The sequence below is a fragment of the Mesoplodon bidens genome, assembly GCF_964165515.1.
Source record: "Mesoplodon bidens genome assembly, chromosome: 11".
NCBI lineage: Eukaryota > Metazoa > Chordata > Mammalia > Artiodactyla > Ziphiidae > Mesoplodon > Mesoplodon bidens.
The window spans coordinates 84392071-84406053 of NC_138167.1; the positions used below are offsets into that span (position 1 = coordinate 84392071).

The 13983-nt window shown below is 42.4% G+C and overlaps 1 protein-coding gene across 5 annotated transcripts in view; it reads right to left on the reverse strand.

Annotated features, from left to right (window-relative positions):
* The window catches only part of CRADD (CARD and death domain containing adaptor protein), a 273486-nt gene that overhangs the window by 24408 nt on the left and 235095 nt on the right, over nt 1–13983 (reverse strand). Inside the window, exon 5 of one of the 5 annotated variants that reach the window (XR_014017146.1) lies at nt 10574–10742. The exons of the other annotated variants lie outside the window; for them this stretch is intronic. The gene's annotated coding sequence lies outside the window, so the exon portion shown is untranslated. The remainder of the gene's footprint in view (nt 1–10573; nt 10743–13983) is intronic. 5 annotated transcript variants of the gene reach the window in all.

Genomic DNA, 13983 nt, shown 5'->3' on the forward strand with positions numbered 1-13983 from the left:
GATCAATGGAACAGACTGAAGTCCAGAAACAGATCTACACCTTTATGGACAACTGATTTTCAACAAAGGTACAAAGGCAATTCACTGGAGAAAGGACAGTCTTCCCAACAAATGATGCAACCACAATTGGCTATCTATATGCACAACAATAAAGAGAAGTTCAATCCACACCTCATACCATATACAAAAATTAACTCAAAATTGATCATAGACCCAAATGAAAAACTTAAAACTATATAACTTCCAGAAGAAAACATAGGCAAAAAAAAAAAAAACATTCGCAACCTTGGCTTAGGTAAGGTTTTCTTAGAAACAACACCCAAAAGCATGATCCATTTAAGAACAAATTAATAAAGTGGATGTTGTCCAAATGCAAAACTTCTGCTCTTTGAAAGACACTGTTAAGAGAATGAAAACACAAACTACAGACTGGAAGAAAATACATGCAAATCATATTGATAGGGACAGAGTAAAGGGACAAAATAGGTGACTAAATAGTTAATCCCACCAAGGGATCGTAAGTAAAGAAAAAAGTATGGGAGATCCCTGTAAGTTACTGATCACCCAAGAATGCAGGTTTGCTTAACCACAAAACCAAGCAGGCTTGCATAGCAATAAAACTGTGCAACAGAAGCATGAGACATGCCCCAAAACAATAAAACAATGGTGGAATGAGACCCACATCCTGCCCAGTGAGGTCATTAAGTTAATGATTCCTAGGACATGCGCCTCTGCACACAGTAAAAACAAAAGTATAAGAAAAAGGTGACATCATACTGAAACCTGAGATGATTTACCATATTTTAGTATACGTTACTGCCTTTTTGCTCATTTCCATTGCACCATGACAGTCCTGGCTTGACCATGAAGGGACAAGAAAACTCCCCCTGCCTGACGTGGAGGAGGAACTGATGGCGGAAGCTTGAAGTCTACTCAAGAATGAGGAAGAAGGTGGTCTTCTCCCCCTCCCCACTTGTCCTTTGATTATAAAACTGCAGCCCACTAGGTTCTTGGGGCAGCACCCTCTTACCCACCCACTTGTAAAGCTCACAAGCATCCTGTTCTAATAAATCACTTCTTATCTATCGCTTTGCCTCTCACTGAATTCTTTCTGCACTGAGACATAAAGAACCAGAGCTCCTTGGAGCCCCCCGCCCCCAGACACATTTCTGCAGTTTCAACATATCTTATAAAGGACTTGTATATAGTATATACAAAGAATTCTCTAAGCTTAACAAGAAAACTCAGTTTAGAAATGGGCAAAGACTTGAACATATATTTCAGTTAACAAGATATACGGATGGCAAATGAACACCTGAAAAAATGCCCAACATCAATTGTCATTAGAGAAGTGCAAATTAAAACCAGAATGGGATACCACTATACACCTATTAAGTGGTAAAAATTAAGAAGACCAGTCATACAGTGTTGGTGTGGATGTGGAGGAACTGGAATGCTCATACAGTGCTGGTCGGAAAGTAAAATGGGACTTTGGAAAACAGTTTGGCAGTCCCCTAAGAAGTTAAACATACACCTCCCATACATTCCAGCCATTCCACTTATATGTGGATACCAAGGAGAAAAGAAAGCCTATGTCTATACAGAGACTTGTACATGAATGGTCAGAGCAGCTTTATTTGTAATGGCCAACAACACAGGTGTCCATCAACAGGTGAATGGAAAAACAAACGGTGGTATATCTGTACATTGAAATACTGTTCTGTAATTTTAAAAAATGAAATATTGATGCCCACTTCAACAAGAATGAATCTAAAAATAACTATGCAGAGTGAGAGAAGCCAGACAAAAAAAGAGCACTATATAACTCCATTTGTATAAAATTCTAGGCAATGAAGTGAATGTCTAAGGACAGCACATCAGTGTTTGCCAGGGTAGGGGTGCCAGGAGGAAGGAATTACAAAGGGGTATGAGGAAGCTTTGCGGGTGATAGATATGCTCATTATTTGATTGTAGTGAAGATTTCATGGTGTAGATATGTCAAAACGTGTACACCAAGAATATGTGCAGTTTATTGCATGCCAATTATACCTCAATAAAGTGTTTTGTTTCTTAAAAAATCAAAACGAATAACAAAATAAAACAAAAAAACAACACTCAGCTGTGCTGTCCTGTTCTTGTCCCCTGACCCCATGTCACTGTGTTAGGTCCTCTTTCCTAGACTTTCCCATAGCACCATATGCTGGCCCCAGTGCAATCTTTATTACTGTGTATAGTTTTCATTTAACTATTAAGTTGAGCCAGTATGACACTAGCAACATTCTACCATTTCTGATCTAAAAACTGGCAGCTTCGTGTGGCTCAACCTCAGTGCTTGCTTGTCAACTGTCCCTGAAGGTGAGCTCTCTGAGGTCTGAGGAAGATCTGGCCCAATAATGTCTGCTGAGTAAATGTACTGTCACTTTGAAAATCCTTTTCTCTCCGGCTGCCCACTCTCTTTTGGGTCGTCACAAGCAGCTGAGAAAAAAGGCTACGGGTCCCTGCCTTTATGGCCTCATCCCTTTTATCCATTTAAAATCACTCAAACACCCTGGAGGCTAAAACCTCCTTTTGCATCATTTTAAAACTTCCTGTTTGAAAATGGTCTTTCAAAAGCAACAGAAACACACCCTAGGCTGCTAGAAGCAGAGGATGTAGCTTTGAAAATGTAAAAAGTGTTAAACATTTGAAGCAACCAAAAATCATAGTACAATTCTGATTCCTGACATCTCTCTGAGGAAACATTCCAGAGACTGCAGTACTTTAAAATAATATCATGTGCTCTGGCCCCGGCCTTGGCTGCCTCTCCCTTCTGGAACAACAAAAAGAACCATGCCAGCTATTAAAGGAAGTCTTGTTATATAATGCAGTTAATCTCACATACTCTTCCCTGTGGGATTTAACCCAAGTTTCACAGTGGTCTATTTTATTTAGCACTGATAGTTTTATTCATTTCTTATTAAAGAGATCTTTCCACAAAACTGGCTGCTTTCTCAGCCTTGGCTCGAGAAGGAAGAATATCTGAATTAAAAAATCTGTGCAACAGATGGACTTTGGTTATAGAGACTACCTCTGGCTTCAGAAGTTCCTCACGGAGACAGGTGTCAAGCCTGTTAGTAAGTTCCTGGCTTTCAGATTTTCCTGAAGACGGTTTAGCCCTTCCATTTATGCACTCTGCAGGCCGAACAGAAAATAAAAGCACAGTGCTCCGTAAATACTTGTCGGATTCTCGGGATGTACTCGCCTCACTTTCTGTTCATTTAAAAGGAACTGTACTTTTACTCATGGGAAAAACAATTCCATCAGGCAGATATGAGGAGGAGGGAGAGAGGCGACACGTGGGATGGCTCCCATGCCCGCCCTCCTGTGTGGGTGGGGTCTGTGCAGTGAAGGGCCTGAAAGGTCGTGCATGGGACATCCTGTTGACCCGTCCTTGGTGCGGTGGCCCTCTGACCACCAGGGAGGGGCTGAGAAAGAGCACACGGAAGGGGCTTTCTTGGCCTCCTGCTGCTGCTCCTTAACCAGCCTCTACGTTTCCCTGCCTAGCTACTGGATGGATAACAGAGAAGACAAGCAAGATAAGTCATTTCCTTCTCACTGTATTACTAATATGACAAATGCCCTGCTGCATGCTTATAAATAGTCTCAAACACAGCCCTGTTTGGTTTCAGAGAGTTCTCATTTAAGTGTGTTCCATCCTGTGTCATTCTGAAACAAGAAGGGAAGACAAAGGAAACACTTTTACTCTTAAAGCCATCACCATGAGATAGGTATTATCATCATATCCGTTTTGTAAAGAGGGCACTAGTATTAGGAGAAGATGCAGGACTTGGCTCAAATCACTCAGCCGGAGAAGTGAGAGTCTGGTTTCAAACTCAGGTCTGTCTGGCCCCAGAGTCTGTGCTCTTCCTGTGAGTTTCTCTACACTCTCTTTTCTCTGTCTGATTAGATGAGTGTCAACAAATCCCTTAAGAGAGATAGAGGATTACTGTGCTGGTTTAATGTAGTTCCCAAACTGTGCAGATACCCAGAGATACCTACTAAATGGTTGAGCCTGGAGCCAATGTGTAAGGAGGTTGTCTGAAGAGAAGAATTTATTCACTTTACAGACTGAAATTTGGGGGTAGGTGCACTTTAATAAATAATACCAACAACAAAAACTTATGTTCATGATGGACTTAAAGCCCTTGTAAATTCACGCCTGTAATGTCTATCTCACTGAAAAGAAAAAGTGAGCATTTAATTGACAAAAAGATGGATGGGTCCAGAGGGACACCTACTTCAACGTGCTCTCTCCCCACAACATGCTCTGCTTTGTCTAGTGGCAGCTTTTACCTCCTGCTGCCCAGTCACATTCTGGGGACAGAAGAGCCATTTCCCCCCAGTACAGGAGATGCAGACCCCAGAACTGGCATCTAAAAGTTTGGTAAATGAATACTGCTCAGCAGAAGCCTAGGTTTTAGCTTCAGCTATGATATGTCATTCTAAAATATTCTTCTGTGTTAACACAGTAGTTCCATTAAGTAAACTGAACTCTAACAAACACACTCAAAGTAGTTTTTTTTTGAATTTCCTTCTCTAGAAGCAAGGTACTTCTTTAAAAAAGAAAGAAAGAAACAACAACAACAAAAACAACAGAAAGACATATGTAATATTCTTTTAGACTACTTACTGGCAGCGTTGTGTGTGTATGCGTGTTCCAAAGAGCACAGAAGTAGTTTTTATGGTTAGAAAATTGAAGTGCTATCAAACCTAGGAAATTACAGGGATGGAAAACAAAACAGCTTATCTACACATGTCCCATCTGCTTTTGGTTTTGTGTTTTGCACAATCAATTACTGGAAGCCTTGGAAAGTATGCCGAGACACTGAAAATGAGAGCTGGGGTGTGTCATAACAGCGGCTAGAGGTGAGGACAAGGCCGCCATAGAGCCTGAATCAAAACTCACAGACTCCAGGAGAGTTTTCAGGAACCATCAATGCATAATATTACAAATGAAAACACAACATGCACCAAACTGGAGCCAGTGTTTTGGAACATGGAAAAAAGCAAATTTCCATTCACTGGGGAAAAGCCATCGATTTCATTATTTTGTCAGCGTGAGTCACTGTTCTCCACAACTCAGCATTTTACTGCCGAGAGCAGTTGCGCCCAAGCTGCTTTGACTACGGACTCTCTGCTGTTGATAATTTCCCAGACTTGAGCAGCTGGGTTTTTACGCTGGGACTCCCTTACAGCTCAGTCTCCTTGCACCACTCCATTCCAACAACCCTACTTCTTTCCCCTCTGAACAATTCCCCACTCCACACCCACCTCCATTACCTACTTCTAGACTCTCCCTGCACTTTCAACACAATCATGTCTCCACTTCTGCATGAACCACAGGCAAGGAAAAAGGCCTCGCTTTTAAAAAGACAAAGTCAAAGTCGAGAATAGCAATGGATTCACACTTCAGATGAACAAAGTAAATGCCTGAACTGAAGAGGTATTATAACAAACGAATATTCTTTAGCTGAAAGAACCTGGTGGCAGAAAACTCTTAAAAGAAATGGAAAAAAGCTTTCTATTGAATATTCCTGTTGATCCAACCAATTATGAGATACACCATTAGTAGAAGTAATTTTAGTCTGAATTTTGAAAATTACTTTTGTCTAAGGGGAGGGACTAGAGGGGGATGATGACAGTTATTGATCCATTACTCACTCTTTTAGTATATTCTTTAAGGGGGGAAAACAGATAAAAGGGGATTCTAGAAATGAAATCAACAATGTGAGCCTATTCTTCAATGAGTACATTTCATTTGCATATATCACCGTGTTCATTAGTCTGCTGTTGTAAGGAGAGACAATCTATGAAATCATAAATCTGATTTCCATTGTTGAGCAATGAGTCAGAGATTTGAGAGAATTTGATTTCTACATCTATGTCTAAAGGAAAATTTTCTTACTGATAAAATATTCTAATTACATTGGCTTAATCATGAGAGTGTTAATATATGCAGAAGTTCTTAGATACATTTGAATACAGATTTTTTAAAGTACTATTTAATGACACTAGGTATCATTGAACATTTTTAGACTCCAAAGCGAAACAAAAAGAGAATAATACAATAGAGACACAGACCCCAAGGGGAATTCGTGTAACACCAACTCCTTCCCATGCCTTGCCTTTGGGAACCCATCTTGTAACTCCTTTCTCTCCTCGTAAACAGCCTGCCTTTCTACAGCTTAAGAAGAAGGAGCCCAGAGTTGCCATGAGGATGGAGTCTTGAGCCGTTCATGACTTGGAGCAGTCTCTCGGCTTCATGGCATTGACTCAGTGTGGTACAAAGAGGATGCGGTATCCAGGAGGACCTGGCAGCTAATTTCCCTACGGCATGATTTGGTCGCCTTCTCTAGTGAACACAGGAAGACAATTTCCATCTGACTCAAGGCCCTAGGGCTGTGTTTCATTCCCATTCCTCTTGATTGACCAAAGTCATTGTTTGCCACGGTAAAATGCAAATTTCCCTTTTTTGCAGTGATGGATCTGTCCATGATCATTCTCAGGGTGTGACAGCGTGGTATGGGGCCCTGAGGCCAAGATTTGCTCTCCAGTCTTTTCCCCGCCCCTGACTCATTGCCATCTGCATCTCGATGTCTACATCCCTGAAAAGGTGACAACCCAGCTGGCTCCCCCCTTTCTGTAATACCACAAGGAAGAGACTGTGCCCTTCGCAAAAGATGTCCAGGTTTTATTTTTCCTGTCATTTCCAATCCTCCCCATTTCTCCTTTTCTCCTATTTGGGCTAGACTCTCATGCCGAGTCGGTGATATTCACAGAACGTCATCTCAATCCTCTAGACCAAATGTTCTAATTTTCATGTGGTCACAGATATAAGCAAGATAACTAAAGGGCGTGTCGTCTAGCAATCACAGCAGGAAGAATAATTAACCAAGTTGTACGGTGTGTTTTCCTTCCGTCAGTAACTGAGAGGCAGCTGTGCTTCAGCAGAGAGAGCAGAAGCCATGAGATGGTTCATGATCCAGTACAAGATCTGGAGACCGACGTGCCACTCGTCTAGCCTCAGCTTCCCTCCGCATAAAGCGAAGGGGTTGTGCGAGCTTAGAGGCTGCCAAGGCAGATGTCTACCAGGGCCTGACAGATAGCATGCATGCAATGTATGAACTATGGAGCCGTGGGAGCTGGGGAGAACCAGAGTGCGCGTGCCCCAGCTGGGGGGAGCAGCTGCTGCTCAACACCCGCCGACTGTCACCCTGGGAGGAGGAGGGTCCATCATCTCCTCATCTTCTAATCTTTCAGGAGAAGCCAAGAATCTATACTTCAAGTGAAATCTCAATTTGAAATAGTGTCAACTAATTTAAAAAAATTGTTTAATGTTGTGAGCCAAACAAAATGTGTCTGCAGGCTGGCTACAGCCCCTAAGTGTTCAGTCTATGGCCTCTGCACTAGGCGGAGTATCTCTCCATTCTCTTTAAGGGCTCATGTTCCACAATCCACCCCAGAGCTAGCTTTTACAGCAAGATCTCCTACCTGATTAATGTCTATTAATACGATGGATATTAATATTTCACTGCAGATGACAGGATGAATCTCGGATCTGATTCAGAGCTCAAGGGCAACAGAAAGCCATGAATGACTGGGGATGGGGTGATACTGGAGAGAAGTGTGGCAGGATCCAATTTACATTTTAATAAAATCACTCCAACTGCTGTTGGAAGACTCAACTAGAAGGAAGGGCCACTGCACATGGTTGAGGTGTTGAAGCACAAGGGTGCCAGCTAAGTAGACAAGGGAGGGGTGAAATCTGGCCGCAGTCTGCTCACAAAGGCCTGGCCCAGGGCTGCATCTCCTCCTATGGGCAGTGTACTTTTCTGCACCAAGGTGCCCTGTAGGCTTTCTGGCCTTGGGGCACAGGTAAGACAAGAAGGCCAGTTAGAAAGTTACTGCAAGGGAGAGATGATGATTCTTTGGACTAGAATAGAGGCAGTGGCTATGGAGAAAAGTAGATGGGCTCCAAAGATATTGAAGAGGTAGAATGGACATCTTTGGGTGATTGATTAAATCTGGGGACAAAGTAGAGGGAGGCGTCAAAGATGACTGTCAAGTTTCTATCTTGGGTGACTGGGTGGCTGGTATTGCCACTGCTGGCACTGAAATGGAGAAGGCTGAGGGAGGCGCATGTGGAAACAGGATCCAGAGGTGAGTTTTAAACATGTTAAAGGTGAGATGCCTGGAAGATATCCAAGTAGAAACGTCAAGATGACTAGATATGCAGAACTCAAAGGGCTCTGGGTTGGAGAATAAATCCATTCAAACTCTAGCATTGTCTTTGCTCATTATTTTTCAAAGTCCTTGACTGGGTAACTCTAATAATAAAAGAAGTTAATTTATATATTACAGTAGATTTTCCATCCCTGATTCTACTTTGGTTATCTGGTACAACCCATTATCTGCTCCCTACCTCCTTATGCATAGTAGCAAATACTTATATAGGGCTCAACTTGTCAGGCATTGTTACAGCTGCTCACCATGTATTAACCTGCTCAATTCGCACAACAGCCCTATGAGATAGGTATTGGGTTGGCCAAAAAGTTTGTTTGGGTTTTTCCGTAAGATGTTACAGAAAAACCCGAACGAACTTTTTGGCCAACTCAGTATCATATTATCCTCACTTTCTTAAATGAGGAAACTGAGGCACAGAGAGGTGAAGTTACTTGTCCAAGGTCACAAAGGTTGTAAGTGCCTTAACCAGAATCTGAACTCAGGCAATCTGGCTTTTAACCACCACACACTATATTCACCACCACTTCAAACATCTGAGATGATGATGTTCATGGCTTTAGTCTCCCTCTTCCAGAGTAACTACCCCTGGTTCCTCACTTGACTGGATTCTAGATCTCTCATTAGCTGTATTTTCCTCACATGTACTGGTTTCTAGACACCCCACCCCCTGATTAGCTATTTTCCTGCTCTTGAACCACCAAAGTTTGCTGGCTTGGACCATATGTATGAATGAGTCTTCTTTTCTGGACAAAGGGCAGGAAGCAGGCCCTGTGTTTATTCCTTCTGAATCCTTTGCAAAGCTGCCAAGAGCGCACACACAGAGCAAGCCCTCATACACGGACAGGGCCAAACCAGGTAGGGGTAACAGGCCTGCTCGTGTGAATAACAGGAGTCCGCTGGGAATATACTTTTATCTGTCACAACCCTAATTAAGGGTCAAGGCCTTATTTTGTGGCTAGAAATGCCAACATAATGAATTGGCACATTGCTCCATCTTGCTGCAGACCTTCTCCAGCACTGTCTCCAGGTCACAGCATTGAAGCTGGAAGGCACATTACTTGGCTGCACCACATGATATGACTGACCTTGTATGGCACAGCTACTCTGGGGCCGGGCCACCTTTCACAGTGTTGTTGTTGTTTTTTTTTTTTTGCAGTACGCGGGCCTCTCATTGTTGTGGCCTCTCCTGTTGTGGAGGGACGCGCAGGCTCAGCGGCCATGGCTCACGGGCCCAGCCGCTCCGCAGCATGTGGGATCTTCCCGGACCAGGGCACGAACCCGTGTCCCCTACATCGGCAGGCGGACTCTCAACCACTGCACCACCAGGGAAGCCCTGTTTGTAGATTTTTTGATGATGGCCATTCTGACTGGTGTGAGGTGATACCTCATTGTAGTTTTGATTTGCATTTCTCTAATGATTAGTGATTTTCAGCATCTTTTCATGTGTTTGTTGGCAGTCTGTATATCTTCTTTGGAGAAATGTCTATTTAGGTCTTCTGCCCATTTTTTGATTGGGTTGTTTTTTTAATACTGAGCTGCATGAGCTCCTTGTAAATTTTGGAGATTAATCCTTTGTCAGTTGCTTCATTTGCAAATATTTTCTCCCATTCTGAGGGTTGTCTTTTCTTCTTGTTTATGGTTTCCTTTGCTGTGCAAAAGCTTTTAAGTTTCATTAGGTCCCATTTGTTCATTTTTGGTTTTATTTCCATTTCTCTAGGAGGTGGGTCATAAAGGATCTTGCTGTGATTTATGTCATAGAGTGTTCTGCCTATGTTTTCCTCGAACAGTGTTATAGTGTCTGGCCTTATATTTAGGTCTTTAATCCATTTTGAGTTTATTTTTGTGTATGGTGTTAGGGAGTGTTCTAATTTCATTCTTTTACATGTAGCTGTCCAGTTTTCCCAGCACCACTTATTGAAGAGGCTGTCTTTTCTCCATTGTGTATTCTTGCCTCTTTTATCAAAAATAAGGTGACCATATGTGCATGGGTTTATCTCTGGGCTTTCTATCCTGTTCCATTGATCTATATTTCTGCTTTTATGCCAGTACCATACTGTCTTGATTACTGTAGCTTTGTAGTACAGTCTGAAGTCAGGGAGTCTGATTCCTCCAGCTCTGTTTTTCTTTCTCAATACTGCTTTGGCTATTCGGGGTCTTTTGTGTTTCCATACAAATTGTGAAATTTTTTGTTCAAGTTCTGTGAAAAATGCCATTGGTAGTTTGATAGGGATTGCAATGAATCTGTAGATTGCTTTGGCTCCCAGGCATTTTGAAAACACATTTCAAATACCTCAGCGCCACTGTCAGGGAGACCTGGCCAGAAGCTGCAGCCCCTTGAAGGACCAGGTCCAAGGTTCTGATGGACTGCCTTCCAAACTAGGAGACAGTAACATGGACAGGGAACATCCTTGGGAAATCATCTGGACCAATACGCTTTGTATGTGCTTTCCATAAAGGAGCTAAATGAAAAGATGAAGACAGAATGAGAAGAAAAAGGAATTACTTAAAAAAATAATAAATTTGTGGAATTCTATTGTAACATTCTATAGTACTGATCCCTCGAATTCCTGGCCACTTCTTGGCCACTCAACCACTTCTCCAAATTCAGATCTCTCATTCCAGATCAGTCCTCCCTTCTGGAGCCGTCACTCCAGAACACTCAACTGTGCAAGTAACACTCAGTGGGAACCTCCTGTATTTTCAAAGCCTTTCACTCTTGTTCAGAGAGTGGGTGGGTAATGGTAAGCCACCTCCTCTACCCCCATTCTCCATCCATTGTCATTTCACAGGGATGGGGGTGTCCTCTAGATTAGGAGTCACTGCATGTAATGAGAGAGGTTCCAATGGGAGTGCCTAGATAGGGGAACTGGGTGGAGGCAGAAAAAGGGCCGAAAGCTATTTCACTAGAGTTGTACTGTCCAATATGGTAGCCACTAGCCACATGTGACTGTTGGAGCACTTACAATGAGCCCCATACAAATCGAAGTGTGTTGTAAGTGTGAAGTTCACACCAGATGTGAAGACTTAGTGTGGAAAAAAGTGTAAAATACCTCATTAATAATTGTTTGCTATTCCTTTCATGTTGAAATGATAATAGTACTTTGGATATATTGGCTTAAACAAATCATTCAGACTAATTTCACATGTTCTTTCTACTTTTTAAAATGTAACTACTAGAAAATGTAAATTACATATGTGGTTCACATTGTGGCTTGCATTATTTTGATATTTCCATTAGATGACACGGCTGTGGAACCAGCTTTCTGTACTCTTTTCCCTCTCACCACTGCCATCCTCATGGTCAGTCCTTACCCTTCACATGAGTGAGCAGTGATACCAGTGGGAAGCTAACTAGCCACTCCTAGGCTTTTGTTACTCTGGGGGAAAAAAAGTAGAAAGTAAACTAAAATCATGTTCTTTTGGCTGGTGGTATACTCCTCCCAGCCCACCCCCCCCTCCAATGATCACAGCCAGAAACATTCCTGGCCTCAGAATACCAGGCTCCCACCTCAGGCCCCTGGAGCACCAGGCACAGAAAATGAACCAGTCTTCAAAGCAATGGTGGGTTCTAGATGCAGCTGAGCTACTAGCCAGCTCTGGGATTTTCTATTTTTTATTTCTTGGCATATATCTCATCTTGGCTGCCAAGCTGAAGGCTCCTCAAAGACAGGGATCACGTTTTTGTCCGTAGCACCCAGCTCTGTACCCACACCTCTAGGAGGTAGTCAATAGATATTTGTTGACTGCAATGCATGAAAGACTTAGTGGGCTTCAGTTTACTCACCTGTAAAAATGAAGGCATCAGACCAAATAATCTGATAGGTTAACAGAATTTTAAAGCTAAAAGGGACCTTACAATCCTATGGTCCAGTGGTTTTCAATCCAATCAATTACAATGCATTTTTATAACATTTTAGAGTACTGTATTTACTAATCCAGTATAAAATAATATAACCTACCTATACACATATTTTTAAATTAATGTGCAAATTGTAATACACAGGAGAAATGAAAAGAAAATAACTTCTATAAAATAATATGTATTTCAATATATAAATACTCTGTATGACTGCTCTAAAGTGCAATGAAGCCTCAGATTCACGCACCTATAGAATCACCATGAATGTGACAGCTACAATGCAGACTTTACAGGTGTGTTGTTTTGGTGACTCAAACATCTTTAGTGTTTGCTATTGGTGATCTGATTTTTCTGAAATGATGAATAACTCCGTAAAGTTCTGAGCAAAAGAGAGTACGATCTTACCTCTTTTTATACCTATTCCTGGAAAATTCAGTGTATACATTTATTTGTAAAACAAAGTTGGATTCTTCGAATATCTGACAGAACATATGGAAACCATGCAGGTCGTGGGACAATTCTTCTCTTTGCAGAACTCTCCAGAGTCTTATATAGCAGCTCTGCCCATCAAATGTCACTAGCACCCCACCCCTAACCACTGTGACATCTAAAAACACTCCCACAGGATTCTAAAAGCACCCAAGGGGGTGAGGCCAACCTCTGTAGAGAATCTCTGATAGGCCAAACGTTTTAATTACTAGCATAATTTGAACAAAATGTAGGGGCACAGGTATCAGATACAGTAATGTTAAGTTTTGATGGTCTATTTTCAAGAAAGTTGTGTGTATATATACTATGATAGAATGAAGGGAATCATGAACTTAGGTTTCACAATTTATGTGGCTGATCACTGTTGGTTCTGCCACGTTTCAAGTTATAAAAAAGACTTGTCTTCTGAGATGCTTTGCCTGCATTCTCACTGGACAAAAGAGGCCTGGAGGCTCAGAGAGTCAGAGGCAGGCTGAGCTGGAGAGGCCAGGGCTCCCGGTTGCCAGGTCCTTGTTTCAGGCTCATTTCCTCTATATATTCAGAAGTTTCTAGGATGTCACAGCAGAAGCTGCACTAGTTGCAACACCTGTATAATATCTCCAGCGGCAGTGTTTACTTTCAGAGCCTCCGTCATTGCTGCTTACGTGTGATTCTAGGATTCATGATAAGAGTAAATATTTAGATCCTTCAAACAAGTTAAACTGCAGTCAAACTGCAGTCCTACTGGGTAACCCCACTTGAATCTTGTTTACTTTGGGGGGAGTGTGCGTTCTTCCCATTTCATTCAAAACTTTATATATAAACAGAAGGTGAAGTCAGCTCCTCTCCTTCTCCCTCGACCCCTCAACTGCTTATTTCCGAACGGGGATGCCATCCAGTTCCTCAGAGGATTTCCTGGCCTTGCTCATAGCAGACAGTATGTGTTCAGTGGGAAAATCTGCTCACCCTAGGAAACCAGATCCTGTTTGAATGACAGTAGCTATGGGAAAACAATATGTCTACAGCCAGCACCAAAGTATGGTCTGTACTTTGTGGCTGGCATTGCCCCAGCAGAGAATCGGCAGGCAGTGGAGAAACCTTGCATGAGCAGCAGGCTCTGACAGCCAACTTGACTACTGCCCTTGCTTCCCCCGTCTACGTCCCTCAATTTGAGCATTTGGTCTGCAGGAAATATTCTCTGGCTCCAGGTCAACTTCTTCTCTGTGACACCTTCAGCAGGTAGGGTAAAAGGTGGTTCTGGCTTGCCCTGGACTCCAACCTGCTCTCAGATTCCCCAGAATCATCTTTTTTTTCAAGCATGTGTTCTTCCCCTTTCTCGGGGAGCTCGAAGCTCATTCTGACCCCTTCCCTGG